The sequence below is a fragment of the Mustelus asterias genome, chromosome 4, assembly GCF_964213995.1.
Source record: "Mustelus asterias chromosome 4, sMusAst1.hap1.1, whole genome shotgun sequence".
In the NCBI taxonomy this organism is placed as follows: Eukaryota; Metazoa; Chordata; class Chondrichthyes; order Carcharhiniformes; family Triakidae; genus Mustelus; species Mustelus asterias.
Window position 1 is genome coordinate 141,330,987 of NC_135804.1, and position 18,708 is coordinate 141,349,694.

The window sequence follows — 18,708 nt, forward strand, 5'->3', positions numbered from 1 at the left end:
CCATGGAAACCAACTGCCCCGACATCCACTGTCACCATGGAAACCAACCGCCCCGACATCCGCTGTCACCATGGAAACCAACCGCCCCGACATCCACTGTCACCATGGAAACCAACCGCCCCGACATCCGCTGTCACCATGGAAACCAACTGGCAGGCCAAGGTCTCGCGAGAGCTGGCTCGGAGGAGGCACAGCCAGTTTAAAATGGCGGCGGGTTACTTCAGCAGCGAGTTTTCCGCTTCCACCCGCACTGGAGGAAAGCAGGACACTGACACCCGCTGTCCGGGTATGGATTTACCTTGTTGGTCCTGACGGGGAGATATTTGTCTGTAATTGCCCTTCCATATTAGGGTGGCATAATGGTTAGCACTGCCACCTCACAGCGCCAGCGACCCGGGTTCAATTCCAGCTTTGTGTCATTGTCTGTGTGGAGTCTGCATGTTCTCCCCGTGTCTGCGTGGGTTTCCTTTGGGTGCTCCGGTTTCCTCCCACAGTCTGAAAGACTGTGCTGGTTAGCCGGATTGGCCATGCTAAATTCTCCCTCAGTGTATTTGATTTATTGTTGTCACGTGTATTGGGATACAGTGAAAAGTATTGTTTCTTGTGCACAGACAATACATACTGTATCTACAGTACACGGGGGAGAAGGAAAGGAGAATATAGTGTTACAGTCATAGCTAGGGTATAGAAAAAGATCAACTTAATATATGGTAGGATCATTCAAAAGTCTGATGGCAGCTGTTCTTCAGTTGGTGGTTATGTGTTTTCAGACTTAGAAAGATCATAGAAACCCTACAGTGCAGAAGGAGGCCATTTGGCCCATCGAGTCTGCACCGACCACAATCCCACCCAGGCCCTACCCCCACATATTTACCCGCTAATCCCTCTAACCTACGCATCCCAGGACTCTAAGGGGCAATTTATAACCTGGCCAATCAACCTAACCCGCACATCTTTGGACTGTGGGAGGAAACTGGAGCACCCGGAGGAAACCCACGCAGACACGAGGAGAATGTGCAAACTCCACACAGACAGTGACCCGAGCCGGGAATCGAACTCGGGACCCTGGAGCTGTGAAGCAGCAGTGCTAACCACTGTGCTACCGTGCCGCCCCTTGTTAATCCCCCTTCAGGGGGATTAACAAGAAAAATGTTAGGTTAAAGGGATGGGGCCTGGGTGGGATTGTTGTTAGTACAGGCTTGATGGGCTGAATAGTCTCCTCCACTGTAGGAATTCTATGCTTTTAATTTCAAAATAAATTCTAATGATGAAAGTAAAGGCAGATTTCTCTTAATGACATGAAAGGTGTAGATGTGATGGTGCAACAATGTTAGTTAAAAGTTAAAGTTTATTGATTAGTCATAAGTAAGGCTTACATTAACATTGCAATGAAGTTACTGTGAAATTCCCCTAGTCTCCTCAGTCTGGTGCCTGTTTGGGTCAATGCACCCAACCAGCACATCTTTCAGAATGTGGGAGGAAACCGGAGCACCTGGGCTTCACACAGACATAAGGAGAACGTGCAAACTCCACACGCACAGTGACCCAAGCCGGGAATCGAACCCAGGTCCCTAGTGCTGTGAAACAGCAGTGTTAACCACTCTGCTACTGTGCCGGCCCAATAGTATGTCTGATAGTATATCTGAACATGAGCACACAATCTGCCCATTACCCACTTTGCCTTATAAAACCCAATCACTTGTCACCTTTACTCAGCAGATTTGTTGCAGAATAATGTCTACATATAGCTGCTGAGCTAAGTAATAAAAATGAGACCTCTCCTCCATACAGTTAATGCCATAAATTCTGTGACCAATAATTCCATGGTGAATGAGATATCTGTACTGTTGGACAGTAACCTTCAGCAAAATTGCCACTTGGTGGCAGCATTTCAAAGTTGCAAGAAGATGACTTAAAGTAACCTGAAGGATACTAATTTTCACAGGAGCAGAAATCAAAACTGAAGACTTGCCTGCTAGTGCTCCGATGAATAATGACTGTATTGAGATTGGAAGTCTGCCTTGGTTCCCTTCAGGAAATTTGACCCAGCTAAAGGAAACCATAAATGACCATGGAGATGATGCAACAGTGCATAGTGTCTGTTCCAATAATGTGCTGAACAAGTTGCCCACTGTATTCAGTTGCAAGCTGACTCTATTTGCAGTCAATGGAATCCAGTTGGTTGAAACCACGACTGAGATAAAATGCAACCTTTGATTGAAAGCAGCTTTGGAAATGAGCCCAAGGGCTCTTGTTTTGTCAAATTGCAAATGGGGCAGTTAAATGGTAAATTGACTATAAAAATACATCCTTTGTAGTAAAACATAAAGACCATCTTGAAGTGGACAGCAAAGCATCTGTCTTGTCCAACTGCAAGCTATATCTATCTAGAAGTAACAGTGCAGTTAAATGGAACCATAGCTGTTCAAGACCAAAAAGCAGCATTTGATACATCAAAGCCTGAGGACTGTTTGGAAAATAACCCCCAGCAAATTAACTAACTTGCTCAATTGCAAGCTACCTTGACCTTCAGGAGGTACGAATGAAGCCAGGCGGGCCCCCAAGAATCATAAACTCTGGATGTGGATCAGTGTTGGAGCATGTTGGATTGCTACCTGCTCCAGTGTCGAATTCAACTCTTTGAGTTTAGAGAAGGGGACTCTACATGTGAGAATAAAATATTTAGTGAAGCAAATCAAGGATGTCATGTCAGCTGTTCCACAGAATGGCAAAAAGGAGCTTGTGCTCTTAAATAAGAGTCTGCATTAGAGAGACACACCTCAGAACAAGGAACTAAGTATTTGTGAGCATACAGATTTAGTTGATATGATGAATTTTTGAGCCGCGGAACCCCTAGTAACCAGCCAAGAGCATCGGGGAACCCAAAGCATTCTCATATTGTCAAGTTTAAAGTTTATTAGTGTCACAAGTAGGCTTACATTAATACTGCAATGAAGTTACTGTGAAAATCCCCTAGTCGCCACACTCCGGCACCTGTTTGGGTACACAGAGAGAATGTAGCATAGCCAGTACACCTAATCATTGGTCAATGCCCCTTTTGTGCCGCAAAAGAGGTGAGAACACAGAAATCAAATGTAAACAAGTATTTTCTAGTTGTATCTATTCCTATATTAAGAATTAGGAAGAAGCATACACATATAGTCACAAATACATTCACCAGCTACATCATCTCACATTAACCCTTGGTCAAGCAAACCTCGCATGGTCCAATAACTGCTGGAAGTAGTACCCACTTTAGGAGTGGGTAATCCAAGAAGCTCTCATTAAAAAAAAAAAGTCTTACCTTTTGTAATTCTTCATGGGAGGAGTGATGCTGGAAAGCTGATACTCATATGCACACGCACCTCTTTCTATCACACACTACCCTCGTCTCTCTCACACTCATCCCCTCTTACATACATTCTACCCCCTCTCACACACACTCTACCCTTGTTTCTCATACTCGTTGCCTCTCACACACACTCATTCTTCTCTCACGCTCCAAAGCCTGCTCTGGCACCCTGCTTCAAGACCCGCTCTACCCCAGCATCCCTGAGCTCTGCTCTGCTCCACCCCACCCCGAGGCTTGCTCTGCCCCCCAACAAGGTCTGCTTTGCCCCTCCACCCCACCGAGGCCTACACTGCATCCCCTCCTCGAGGCCCATTCTGCCCCCGCCGAGGCCTGCTCTGCTCCCCAGGCCTGCTCTGTCCTCCCACTCCCTGAGACCCATTGTGGTTGAAAAGGCTGTAACTTTTGTTTTCTCAAATGTGGAGGAAGAGAGTCACTGATTAGTTTTAACAACAAGAAAAAAACATTTACTAAACATAAAAAGATGGATTATAATACAATAATCCTTTCCTTAACATATGTATTTTTATTTATTTAATATTGTTACAAGTAGGCTTACATTAACATTGCAATGAAGTTACTGTGAAAATTCCCTAGTCACCACACTCCAGTGTGTGTTCAGGTACACGGAGGGAGAATTTAGTATGGCCAATGCACCTAACCAGCACATCCTTTGGACTGTGGGAGTAAACTGGAGCACCCAGAGGAAACCCATGTAGACACAGGGAGAACATGCAAACCCCCCACAAACAGTGACCCAGGCTGGGAATCGAACCCAGGTCCCTGGCGCACTGAGGCAGCAGTGCTAACCACTGCACCACCGGTACGCGCAGGTTTTAAGATTAGCACAGATGACTAACTCTATTTGAAGCAACAATGGTCTCATTAGCAAACAAAATTTGTGTTTAGGTATTTTTCCTCAGAAAACCCCCACATGACTGTCGTATGACATTTTCTAAACTCCACTCCCAAAATATACTTTAAAATCTTCTCTCATGGGTAATACATACACTTAGCAGTTCATATTCCAAAATCCAGTTCACATTTTCCAAAAGACCAGTTTGACCAGAGCTTCCGCTCCACTTTTAGCAGTAACTCTGTGCCAGGATTCAGAATAACCCTGTCAGGTTTTCATTGTTACATCAATTCTGATATTGAGTCAATACATTGTAATTTGTTCATAGATGATAGTAAGACACTTCAAACTATAGGATTACTTTTAGAAAACCTTTCTCTAGCATTCTCACCAATCAATTGCTTCTCACCGTTGTCTGGTGTCCCTGAAAGAATCCTGTTCTATTTCTTAATTTCTTCCTTGTTCCCTTTTCACTCCAGACCTTCTGGAAACATTTCTTAATTTCTCGAGCTTCTTCACTAGTTGCTCTTTAGATCTTTGGCGCTGGCTGTCTGAACCATTACTCCATTGTATGGATTTCCTTCCAGCAAAGCTAAAAGCTGGTTTTTCTTTACCTTCCCCTAGCAGATCCTAGAGCTGTTCACTGCTCCATGGTCTGTTTCCAACTGCTTGCAACTGCTTTCAGCTAAAACTAAAGAACAAAAGAAAGCTGCCTCTCTAGTTGCCTCTCTAGTTACCTAGGAATGATATTTCCTTTCACACCAAAGCTCTCTTAATCACAATAGAATTTCAGCTGGAACTGAAACTAACCCCCACACTGACAAACACTTTTGTTCAGTATGAAATTTAACTACAGGTTTCTTTCCAGGCACAGAAACATTAAAGTAAATCTACCTAAAACTATACAATATTTCTAATGTTTACCCACCCAAATTAAAATCCCTTAAAACTACCTTTGGTTTCCTAACTGTGCTAGTGTGATGATACTGTGCCTTTAAGAAATGTATTTGTCACGTTTCTTGTGCAAGATCTGTTGTAGCAGTTTGTTTTTATTATTGGAGCTGTTCTGTCTGTATACAGCAGCGCTGTATTGTTCCTGCAGCAGCATAATTGATCTTAATTGTCCCAATTTTTGATTTAATCTGGACTAATGCTGTTCTGCTGTTATTTTGTGTTTTCCCCTGGGATATTGCAAAGTGCAACTTGATTAGGTTGATTAACAGCTAAGGTCATATGACTGAGTGAAGCTAGGCTTTCACAGAGAACTCAAGCAGTCTGCCTTTTGGAATCATTAGGGAGAGGTTGTTTTCTCCGTATATCTTGCTCTGTTTGAAGTGGAGACTGGAATCTGCCATGAAATCAGTCTTTTTCTCTGAGATTCTACTGTTTGGGGGTGGAGCTTTCTCTGGAAGTTGCTGTATGAGAATTAGAAGACCGGGGTCTGTCTGGATCACTCTCTAGAGATTTTAAAAGGCTGGAAATCTGGAAGCCACATAAACATTATTAGTTTTCTGTGCCAACTGGTTTTTAAAAAAAGGACTTATGTCTATGGAAGATACTGCTAAATTGGAACAATAGAGATGGCTGGCTGTTAGGAATTATATTTTGTCATGCTTAAGTATGTTAATTTGTAAAAGTTAGGCTAATTCTTTATATTATAGTCTAATTGTGTTCTGAAATAAAGTTTGTTTTGATAATGATAAAAGCTTCCTAGTGGGTCACTGGGGGGGGTTAAAATCAGTTGGTTCCACTCAGGCCACAGTCAATAGACTTGTAGCCATTGAAGAGTGTTCAGATATCTCTGTAAATAAAGAGTGATTGCTGATGGTGGCCTTGGTCTTTTTCTTCCATCTGGACAACCTTTACTATCAAGACAATTAATCCGTTGGTAAAAGAAAAATGCCTCTTTTTGATAAACTTGAAGCCTATGATGCAAGAACAGAAGACTGGGCCCAGTACGTGGAGCGTGTGCGTTACTTTTTTTTGGGCCAACTGTACTGAGGGAGATGAGAGGTAGAAAGTGATCTTGTTGATGGCATGCAGGGTCCTGACCTTCAGTGTAGTCAAAAGCCTTACCTACCTGGATGCCCCTGATTCCAAAATCTTTAATGAATTGGTGGACTTTGTTAAAAGCTTTCATCACACTCCAGCGATATCATCCTAACATGGCAGGGTGAACAGCTGGGCAATCTGTCACTGAATTTCTGACCAGACTGCGGAAATTGGCAGAGCACTGTGAATTCGGGCTACCCCTGAACGACATATTGCAAGATAGGCTGGGCTGTGGAATTAACAAGGTGACAATCCAAAAGAAAATATTACCGAACGCAATTTGGATCTAAAGCAGACCATTGAGATGGCTCTATTGTTGGAGAATGAGGAGAAAGGAGCTCAGGAACTATAGGGAGTGTCAGATCGCAGTGTCCTCTGATTGGGGGAGGGGCCTCATGAATGTCCATCCCTCTGCTGAGAACATTGGCATCAGTAAAATATCCCAGCATCCCTGGCAGCGATGGAGCCCGGGTCACACCACTAGGCAGTCAAGACAAGAGGAAGCATATTCCAGAAAGTTGTCGATGCCAGACGGCAGACTATTACAAGTGCTGCAGAAGACCACATTCGTGGTTAAGATATGGGGACAGTGAAAATATGTGCTCTTATGAGAAAAGGCCAAGGCCAGTTTTGGGCCATTTCTTGCAGATAGGCCCACTTCTAGGAACAAGGACAATGCAATTAAATCACATCTCCATGACAAAGGTTGTCCCTGTAATGGTGGAGTTGTTAGTAAATGGCCACCCATTAAAAATGGAAGTGGCTGAATAAGAAATATACAAGCTGTCTAGGGTTGGGGCCTGATTCCTAAAACTTAATCTCTTTTTCTTCTCATTTCAGCCAAGCTTAAGAAGAAAAACCGAGTTGGAGGAGAAAATGACCATGTTGAAGCTGCAAAATGCTGCTCTTCAACAGGGGAAAGAGACTCCCTCACATGTTCCAAAAGTAGGATCCAACATTTAGAGCCTTGCTTCATCCTCAAAGACTTTCTTTGTGAAATGTTGTCCACAATTGCTTCCTTGTACTGTTGCATGGTAGTTTAATGAATTTGCCTGAGCTTTGATTGTTTGGGCAATCACCCCATTAGTAAAATAAAACGGAGGCCAGATTACATTGTTTGCTAAAGAGCAGATGTAACATAGCATGCCCAATACAAATTGGCAACACCTAGACATCAACTGAAACAGCAACCTTTCAAGCACAGTACAATTTTCATTTGAGCTTATCAGCCAGAAGTGCCTGAATGATGGATATTTCAACCATGTTAAAAGGACTTCCGACCAAAAGTAATTCTGCCAGTGAGTTTTAAGGCAGAATTCCAATGCTGGTTTCTCCCTCAGAAAACCCTACACTGGAGCAAATGGGGCAGGCCTTGACATAGTGCAGGAGAGTCAACACAAGAGGACCTGGGGACGCCCCTTAAGAGTAGCGGGGTTGGGATTTAAACAGCAACGTAACTTGCTTAAGGCTTTTTTTCCATTTTTCATAGTTTATTAAACAGTTAATGTTACTGAGAAATTAAGTGCAATTTTAATTGTAAACATTTAATGCCTTTGTTATAATTCCAGGTACGATTAGTTTTATTTCTTTTAAACATTTAACATGATTTAATAATTCCATATATGGCCAACTGAAAAGTACTTGTGTTTTTGCATGCAGAAAGTGGAAGCATAAGAGACTTGTGTAGAACAAAAGTCAGAACTTCTCTTGGATGAAGAAATGAACTCCCTCTTGGCTGAGGTCTAAGGTGGAAAGGCAAAACTGCCAAGGAAAATGCAGTCACTCGCCAGGAAGGAAGTAATGACTATGGTCAGTGCAAATAGTACCATGAAAGGATGGTGGATAAATGCTGGAGTAAAAGTCATGATTTGATGCTTGCTGTCAGTATATAAATAAATTTCTGAAAATTTAATCCTACTTTGAGTTGAAGATACAAAAAAATGTTTTTGTTTATGAATTTTTAAAATGTAAGAAACTGCACTTGCTTTGAAGATTCATAAGTTCGTAAGATATAGGAGCAGAATTAGGCCATTCAGCCCATCGAGTCTGCTCCGCCATTTGATCATGGCTAATGTGTTCCTCATCCCCATTTTCCTGCCTTCTCCCCATAACCCTTCAACCCATTAAAAATCTGTCGAACTCCTCCTTAAATTTACTTACTGTCCCAGCATTCGCTGCACTTTGGGGTAGTGAATTCCAGATTCACAACCCTTTGGGAGTAGTTTCTCCTCAACTCTGTTTTAACTTTTTCACCCCTTATCCTAAGACTATGACCTCTTGTCCTAGAATGCCCCATAAGAGGAAGCATCCGCTCCACATCTACTTTATCCATACCTTTTATCATTTTATATTCTTTAATTTAATCTCCCCTCATTCTTCTAAATTCAAGAGTGTTTTGGCTTAAACTGTTCAATCTCTCTTCATATGACAAACCCCTCCTCAAACTCCTCATTAAACCCCTCATCTCTGGAATCAGAATCTGGGTCAGACTCGGCTTCACCTCAACATTAGGGTTGGAAATGTGAAAAATTTGTTATCGATGTTGTTTACTAATTTTCAGCGGTCAAAAAATGTAGTTGCTTCAGATGGCTGTGATTTTCATCTAATCAGAAATTCCGTCCCCCCCCCCCGCCCCATCCCAGTACAAGCTTTTTGCTGTGTCACAAATGTTCAAAAATGTGACACAAGAGAACAGAGCAAGCGTTTTTAAAATTTACATTTCTCTTTGACAAAGCTGTCTGGGAGCGCTCATTGACTGGAAGTGGAGTCCCATATATTCTGGACCTGACAGAACAGGAAGAGTTCATGAGGTGGCTACTTGGCATTTACAACCCCATTATAATCAGAGAATCCCTGCAATGCAGAAGGAGGATATTTGGTCCATTGAGTCTGCACTGACCACAATCCCACCCAGGCCCTATTCCCGTAACCCCATGCATTTACCCTAGCTAGTCTCCCTGACATTAAGGGGCAATTTAGCATGGCCAATCCACCTAACCCCCACATCTTTGGACTGTGGGAGGAAACCGGAGCACCCGGAGGAAACCCACGCAGACGTGGGAAGAACATGCAAACTCCGCGCAGACAGTGACCCAAGCCGGGAATTGAACCTGGGTCCCTGGCGCTGTGAGGCAGCAGTGCTAACCACTGTGCCACCGTGCCAACCCAATGAGGTTGTAAACCAACAGAATAAAGTTCAAGACAGTATCTGCAGTGAAACAAGTGGCATAATGAGGTTCTTTGTCAGATTCTGGCTCAGATTGTAGCACCTGCACCTTCTGGCCAGCAGCAGCCCAGTGCAGAGACATCCGTTGCTGGGCATGCCTTTGGCGCACAAGAGGTCACGTCATGGGATAGGGGAGATGCAGAAGGAATTAGGATCCTTCCCTCCCTCCAGCAGTGCCTCCTCTTCTATCTCATTATCTCCCCCACCCTACACTTTATCATGAGGGATATTTTGTCTTTCTTGCAGTATTACTTTTGAAAATCAAGTGTGAAGCCCCAATATGGTCAATCTACCTTATTTCTGTCTGTGGTAATTATGTACATGCATGAACTGTTTCTAAAGTCAAGTTAATTGTGCAACTTGCAGCTGCCTCAGTATTAATATTTAACCGATAATCTTTGACTTGCTTGCTCTTGTATTAAATGTATGTGTATGCATTGTATTTTTATAAAGGTTCGAAGCAAGTAAATGTTATCAAGGTCCAGCCATGTTCTCGGTGTATTTTCTGAAGATTGGCAGTATAATTTGACATGATTTTGGCCATGGGATGTCTTCCCCTGCTCACCCCCAATAACTCTTCCCTCCCTCCATTCTCACTTCTGACCCTTTTGTCCTTCATTATGATTTATTTTCCTTGCTCCCTATTTGCTCAGGGCACCTGTCAGGCCACCTGAATGAGTGCGCGACACCATTTTAAACTCTTTAGAAGCTGGTTTTCAATCACTTCTGAAGTCAATTTATGATTGTCTACTGAAACTTGCATGTAACCCTGGATATATTGTGAATGCTGAAATTTAGGAGGAGTTTGAGTTAACCTGGATTCCCATTTCTGGTCCCATCCAGTGGGTCTACTTGCAAATATTAGGATGTAATGCAGTGGCACAGTGGTTAGCACCTCTGCCTCACAGCCAGGAACCCGGGTTCAATTCCTGGCTTGGGTCACTGTCTGTGCGGAGTCTGGATGTTCTCTCTGTGTCTGCGCGGGTTTCCTCCGGGTGCTCCAGTTTCCTCTCACGGTCTGAAAGACATGTTGGTTAGGTGCATTTGCCATGCTGAATTCTCCCTCAGTGTACCCGAACAGGTGGCAGAGTGTAGCGACTAGAGGATTTTCACAGTAACTTCATTGCAGTGTTAATGTGAGCCTACTTGTGACACTAATGAATAAACTTGAACTTACTGTAGCTTATTGTCTAGCTTGAATCAGAAGTTGAACCTGCTATGCTTATTTTGGCCACATGGTGATGACGTGAAAACATGCATTGGAAGTGAACAGCTATTCATGAACTTATTAACGATTTTGGTTGAAGGATCCCTTACTGGGTAGAGCATTTCCACATTACTTTGCACATACCTGGAAAGTCTTCATGGATCCCAACCCATGTGTCAGCCTAACTAAATTAAAGGTTCATGCTGAACCCAAAATTAGTCCTTTTATAAACAGTAACCCTCATTTTAAATTTAGTATTCGCAGAAAGTAGGTAAAGTGTATGTAGCAGAAATCCAGCGGCAAATTAACCAACTAACCAAATCGTTAAGCAGCTAGCTCCCACCCAATAATTGTTGAAAAAAATATTAATTGTAAAGTTGGTGTAATTTGAAATTAATTTTTCAACCTTCAAAAGTGCAGATGATCTCATCTGACTTCACTGAAATCCTGAGGCAACGTTCCTAACATCTCTTGCAGAAGAAAGAATTCTAATCAGTAAATTTGGAATGAACTTTAACTATAATACCTTACTTCAGAAGTACCTGGTGCAGAAACTCCTTACTTTAAATTCCTTTCTGGGTTTGTGCACTGTTTCTGTGGTTAATTTTAGGGTATCCTGTTCTGAAACATTGAGCTGATGACCATACATTTGGCACATAATCGTTTAGGATGGTAATGAGGGTCAGGTCTTAAAAAAAATCAATATTTTCCCAGTGTATCCTCTGAACCTATTTTTTTTAAGTATAAGGTACAAGTTTCATTTGTATTTAATTTATTATTATTGTCACAAGTAGGCTTACATTAACACTGTAATGAAGTTACTGTGAAAATCCCCTAGTTGCCACACTCCGGCGCCTGTTCGGGTAACACTGAGGGAGAATTTAGCATGGCAAATACACCCTAACCAACACATCTTTCAGACTGTGGGAGGAAACCAGAGCACCCGGAAGAAACCCACACAGACATGGGGACAACATGCAGACGCTGCACAGACAGTGACTTGAGTCGGGAACCGAATGTGGCTCTCTAGCGCTGTGAGGCAGCAGTGCTAATCACCGTGCCGTCCCGGTTTTATCCTATGGTTAAGATTGAGGAATTGCACAGGCTTGTGCTGACAAGTGGCAAGCAACATTCATGCCACACAAGTGGAGGCAATGACCATCTCCAACCAAAGAGAATCTAACCATTGCCACTTGACATTCAGTGGCATTACTATTGCAGAGTCCCCCACTGTTAACATCTTGGAAGTAACCATTGACCAGAAACTGAACTGGACTAACCATATAAATACTATGGCTACAGAGCAAGTCAAAGGCTAGAAATCTTGTAGCAAGTAACTCACCTCCTGCCTCCCCAAAGCTTGTCCATCATCTGCAAGGCACAAATCAGAAGTCTGATGACATACTCTGCTCCAACAACACCCAAAAAGCTTGACACTATTCAGGATGGAGCAGCCCGCTTGATTGCTACCCCATCCACAAACATTCACTTCCTCCACCACTAACAAACAGTGGCAGCAGTGTCACTCACCATCCTGACTCGAAAATATATCACCGTTTCTTCACTGTTGCTGGGTTAAAATCCTTCAATTCACTAACAGCACTGTGAATGTATCTACACCTCAGATACTACAACGGTTGAAGAAGGCAGCTCACTACCACCTTCTGAAGAGCAACTAGGAATGAGCAATAAATACTGGCCTAGCCAGAAATGCCCACATTCCATAAATGAATTTTGAAAAAATTAACTTGAAGCATAGCGGACAAAGCTACTTGTGATAAATTATCCATAGAATAGAATCCCTACAGTGCAGAAGGAGGCCATTCAGCCATCGAGTCTGCACCAACCAAAATCCCACCCAGGTCTTTCCCCGTAACCTACATATTTACCCTGCTAATCCCCCTGACACTAGGGTCAATTTAGCATGGCCAATCCACCTAACTCGCACATCTTTGGACTGAGGGAGGAAACCGGAGCATCCAGAGGAAACCCATGCAGACACGGGGAGAATGTGCAAACTCTACACAGACAGTGACCCGAGGCTAGAATTGAACCTGGCTCCCTGGTGCTGTGAGGCCGCAGTGCTAACCACTGTGCCACCATGCCGCCCCTATTATCATCTTAAACTGCTGTGTGGTACCTAATATTCTGCTATCTGGCTTATTTTGGACATGACATTGGCAGAAGCAGAGGCCCAGCTGAATTAATTTAAATTCACCAGAGTGAAGAGTGAACAAAGAGGATAAAGGATAAGTAGAAACGGAAGAGGATGGGTCACATTGAACAATGAAGTTGTTACTGTGGATCAGATTATTTTTTCAGAAGTGAGGAGTAAAGCCCCATTGGGCCGATAGTGCCAAAGTTGAAGGGAGAGGAGCAAAAAACAATTGTGCAATAATGAGCAGAGGTTTATAAATGGTAGAAGGAAGGAAAAACAAAGGGTGGGTGGGGAGAGAAGTTCTAAATATGAAGTCATGAGAAACAAGACATCTGTCTTGAACAGTACAATAAGTCCAAAGATATGTTGGTTAGGTGGTCTGGCCATGCTAAATTGCCCCTTAGTGTCAGGGGCACTAGCTAGGGTAAATGCATGGGGTTACGGAGATAGGGCCTGGATGAGATTGTGGTCGGTGCAGACTCGATGGGCCGAATGGCCTCCTTCTGCACTGTGGGGAATCTATGATAAATCTTGATTTCAGCAGGAGGTGGATGCACCACTCAGACAAAGTACTTTTCATGTGTTCATTATTGTAATGGAGGAAACACAGCAATCAATGTACACACACAGCAAGATCCCACAGACAGCAATGGGATAATACATTTCAATGATGCTGGTTAAGCAATAATATTGGCCGAGATGCCAGTAAAACTCCTCTGCTCTTGTAAAATAGTTTTGCAGGATTTTTTTGCATCCACACAAGTGGGCAAGCTGTGCTGGTAGCACTTTGTCTCCTGAGTCAAAAGGTTCCGAGTTGAAGTCCCACTACAGGAATTGAGCACCAAAATCAAGGGTGACACTCCAGTGCAGTACTGAGGGTTTGCTGCACTGTCAGAGATCTTGCCCAGAGTTCTCCAGTCGTTCATGCTGCCACTGCCAGTGAGAACAGAGAATTTGGCGCTCAGCCAAATCTCCGTTCACTGCAGCGGGACCGGAGGATCCCAGCTGTGGGTGAGGTTGGAGAATCTGGTCCCTTGCTTTCAGTTTTTTAAAAATTCATTTGTGGGATATCGGCATCGCTGGCTGGCCAGCATTTATCCCATCCCTAGTTGCCTGAGGGCAGTTCAGAGTCAACCACATTGCTGTGGCTCTGGAGTCACATGTAGGCCAGACCAGGTAAGACCGGCAGATTTCCTTCCGTAAAGGACATTAGTGAACCAGATGGGGTTTTTCTGACAATCGACAATGGTTTCATGGGCATCAGTAAATTCTTAATTCCAGATATTATTTTATTGAATTCAAATTCCACCATCTACCGTGGCAGGATTCAAACCCAGATCCCGAGAACACTGGCTGAGTTTCTGGTTTAATAGTCTAGCAATAACACCACTAAGCTATTGTCTGAGACACCAACTGTCATTGCCTAAAATATTAAGACTAAGCCTAAGACTAAGCCATTGCCTAAGTCACCAACCAGAGGCCCCATCTACCTACTCTGATATAAAAGGTCTGATGGCATTATTTTGCAGAAGAGCGGGGAGGCGATCCAAGGTCTCAATGTTTAGCCTGTGACCAACATCACAAAAACATTACTTGGCCATCATCATGTTATTGGGCATACAGTTAGCCTTGTTTCCTACAGTATGACATTGACGACATTTCAAAAGTACTTGATTGGCTGAGAAACACTTTAAGACATCCAGCAGTTGTGAAAGGCACTAATAGAGATGCAAGTCTATTTGGATTAAAATTTATGGTTTCATGGTGAGCGGCACTGTGGATTTGTGCCCACGTGGAATCTGTTCAAAACTGTCATAATCTTGTCCACCCTCATCAAATCTTCCTTCAGCCTCATTTTGCTTCAAGAGAACAACCCGATTCTCCTTATCCCTGGAAGCATTTTGGTAACTCTCTTCTGCACCCTCTCAATGTGCTACTTGTGGCCTCACCACAGCTTTATAAAAATTAAGCATAACTTCTCTGCTTTTGTACTTAGCGACACCCCCAATCTGTCCTGCAAGCTTCATTTATCTGTGCAATTGATCCCTCAGGCCCCTCTGTCCCTGAAAAGTCTGTCCAGCCGTGATGTAAAAGTCTGTATTGCTTTTTCCCATCCCTTCTGCTAAATTGCATCACCTCACACTTCTTGATTAGATTCCACCTGCCACTGATCAACCTGTTTTACTAACCTATCTATCTCAACAGATGCACCATAGAAAGCATTCTTTCTGATTGTATCTCAGCTTGGTATGGCTCCAGCTCTGAACAAGATCGCAGAAAACTACAAATGGTTGTGAACGAAGCCCAGTCCATCACACAAACCAGCCTCCCGTCCATTGACTCTGTCTACACTTTCCGCTGCCTCGGAAAAGCAGCCAGCATAATCAAGGACCCCACGCACCTCAGACATACTCTCTTCCACCTTCTTCCATCGGGAAATCAATATAAAAGTCTGAGGTCACATGCCAACCGACGCAAGAACAGCTTCTTCCCTGCTGCCATCAGACTTTTGAATGGACCTACCTTATATTAAGTTGATTTTTCTCTACACCCTAGCTATGAATGTAACAGTATATTCTGCATCATCTTCTTTCCTTCTTTTTGTACAGTATGCTCTGTCTGTATAGCGCAAGAAACAATACTTTTCACTGTATATTAATGCATGTGACAATAATAAATCAAATCAAAAAATGTACAGGAGAAACGTATGGGCTAAAATCTGACATCCCCAGGACCTGAGACCCACAACCTAGGGTTCTGAAAGAAATAGCTGCAGAGATAGTGGATGCTTTGGCGTATGATTTTCTAAAATTCCCTACATTCTGGAACAGTTCTAGATTAAAAGAAAAGGGGGAACTGCATGCTGACATTAGTCATTGGGAAGTGCTGGAATCTATTTATGGAAGTCTTAATAATCTACTTTGTCTGATCATACTATGACCTTCTAAATTAAGTAAGAAGTCTCACAATACCAGGTTAAACCTGTGTCTTAATACCTTCTTTTGTGCTAGGTTCTGCCATCACTGAGGCTGGTGATGTTTGTGAAACCTGCTTTTCTAGTCACCACAATTCACGATTCGATACTGCAGTGCTTTAATCTGATCTGTTGGTTGCAGCATCACTTTGCACTGTCTGTAACATGCGCCATTAGCTGTTCAGCGTGCATGTAGTCCTGTGTTGTAGTTTCACCAGATTGTGCTTTACTTTTAAGTATCTCCTGACATGGTCTCCAGGAGTCCTTATTGAACCAGTTGCAAATATTCTGACTGAGCCAGCACAGTGGTGGGTGCCGAGGGATAGGGAAAGATGGGAGGTGTGGTGAGGGCCAGAGATAGTTGCTTTGATCTTCCCAAAGTTTCACCAAGCAAGTAATAAATCATCATAAACTGGACATTGCGTAAGCAATAGGAAACTTTAGAGGTAATGGCGTGGGGCAAGTAAGAAAAACAAGACTATGATTACATCATGCAGAGATGATGGACTGAATTAAATGGAATCAGGTGAGAGCGATGCCTCTGAGCTGGACAAAGGAGGAAGTATATGACAGGAAGATGGACAATGAGACGGCTGCAGAGTCAATGGGGAGATATAATTCACAATCACAAGTCTACAAGAGTATGAGGGGCAAGGACAGAGTGGATAGTCAGAAGCTTTTTCCTCGGGTGGAAGAGTCAATTACTAGTGGGCATAGGTTTAAGGTGTGAGGGGCAAGGTTTAAAGGAGATGTACGAGGCAAGTCTTTTACACAGAGGGTGGTGGGAGCCTGGAACTGGCTGCCGGGGGAGGTAGTAGAAGCAGATACAATAGTGACTTTTAAGGGGCGTCTGGACAAATACATGAATAGGATGGAAATAGAGGGATATGGTCCCCAGAAGGGTAAAGGATTATAGTTCGGACGGGCAGCCTAGTCGGTGCAGGCTTGGAGGGCCGAAGGGCCTGTTCCTGAGCTGTAACTTTCTTTGTTCTTATCACAGAAGATATAATGGGTGGAATTCTCCTGCTGCGATCACCCCAAATCCGGAGAATCCCACCCGGGGTCAATGGACCCCCCCCCCATCCCCCACTCCCCCAATGTGTTTCCTTTGTTAGGGTCATTTCAGTGCTGTGAGAGGGTCAGGCACCTGTTTTGAGAAGTTCAAACAGGGATTTGTGAGAAAGATTTCTATAGATTTAAGAGTTAACAACACTGCAAAGGACTTAGGAAAGGAAAGGGAGGTTGAAATTAAATTTACAAGGATAGTGGGTGGAATGTTTTTTTGAGGGGGGGATGGTATTGATGATGGCAATTTTGAAACAATGGGTGACTGTAACTGAGAAGAGGGAAGTATTTCCCTTGCCTGAAGAGAAGTGAGGTGGCACAGTGGTTAGCACTGCTGCCCCACAGACTGTTGCAAACTGGCACATTGCAAAGCCCAGGACTATGTGCTGAGAGATGCACTAAAGCTTGGGGCAGCTGCTGTGGAGGCGCAATGGGGAAATTTGCTGTCTATGACTTTTAAACCACTGTGAACTGAGGGGAGGAGAACCCTCATGGGCTGAATGACTCACTGAATGCATACAGTGAATATTACATGTATCCCAGTTGCACTGAAGCACCTTGGAATGCAACTTGTCCTATGTAGACAACCTTTAAATACCTTTGTAAGGACCATTTAAAAATGTCTGTAATGCTTCTTTGACTGTATTGAAGCATCTATTTGTGTAACTTGTATGTAAAGAACCTGAATATGATCGCATTTTGTGTGATGGCCATTTTGAAATGTTTGTAATATTCCTGCAGATATTTTATAAATGAAGTATATTTTTGCAAAAAAAAAGTGCCAGGCACCTGGGTCCGATTCTGGCCTTGGGTGACTGTGTGGATTTTGCACATTCTCCCCGTGTCTGCGTGGGTTTCTTCCAGATGCTCCAGTTTCCTCCCACAGTCCAAAGATGTGTGGGTGAGGTGGATTGGCTACGCTAAATGTGCGGGATTATGGGGAAAGGGTGGAGGGTGGGTAAGTGCTTCGAAAGGTTAGTCATGGCACGAATCAATTCCAGCCTCCCAGACTACCTGGATTCACTACAGTTTGCCTACCGCTGCAACAGGTCCACAGCAGACGCCATTTCCCTGGCCCTGCACTCGACCCTGGAACACCTAGATAACAAGGAATCTATGTCAGACTCTTATTTATTGACGACAGCTCAGCCTTCAACACTATTATTCCCATGAAACTCATCTCCAAACTCTGTAGCCTGGGCCTCGGCACCTCCTTCTGCAACTGGATCCTGAACTTCCTTTCTCACGGACCACAATCAGTAAGAATAGGCAATAACGCCTCCTCCACGATCATCCTCAACACCGGTGCCCCACAAGGCTGTGTTCTCAGCCCCCAACTATACTCCTTATACACCTATGACTGCGGCCACCTTCCCCTCCAATTCAATTTTCAAGTTTGCTGACGACTCCACCATAGTGGGTTGGATCTCAAACAATGACAAGACAGAGTACAGGAATGAGATAGAGAATCTGGTGAACTGGTGCAGCAACAATAATCTCTCCCTCGATGTCAACAAAATGAAGGAGATTGTCATCAACTTCAGGAAGCGTAAAGGAGAACATGCCCCTGTCTACATCAATGGGGATGAAGTAGAAAGGGTCGAGAGCTTCACGTTTTTAGGTGTCCAGATCACCAACATCCTGTCCTGGTCCCCCATGCGGATGCTATAGTTAAGAAAGCCCACCAATGCCTCTACTTTCTCAGAATACTAACAAAATTTGGCATGTCAGCTGTGACTCTCACCAACATTTACAGATGCACCATAGAAAGCATTCTTTCTGGCTGTAGCACAGCTTGGTATGTCTCCTGCTCTGCCCAAG

General features: G+C 43.6%; 1 long non-coding RNA gene across 2 annotated transcripts; it reads left to right on the top strand.

Moving 5' to 3' along the window:
• The first annotated feature begins 182 nt into the window (after nt 1-182).
• LOC144492404 (uncharacterized) lies at nt 183-17,723 on the top strand. Of its 2 annotated transcripts, XR_013497588.1 has the most exons (4): nt 183-286; nt 7,098-7,202; nt 7,917-8,066; nt 15,054-17,723. It is a non-coding gene; the product is annotated as an uncharacterized LOC144492404 (long non-coding RNA). The 2 variants fall into 2 exon arrangements; XR_013497589.1 differs by lacking the exon at nt 15,054-17,723 and having other exon boundaries at nt 202-286; nt 7,917-8,071.
• Nucleotides 17,724-18,708: the final 985 nt, after the last annotated feature.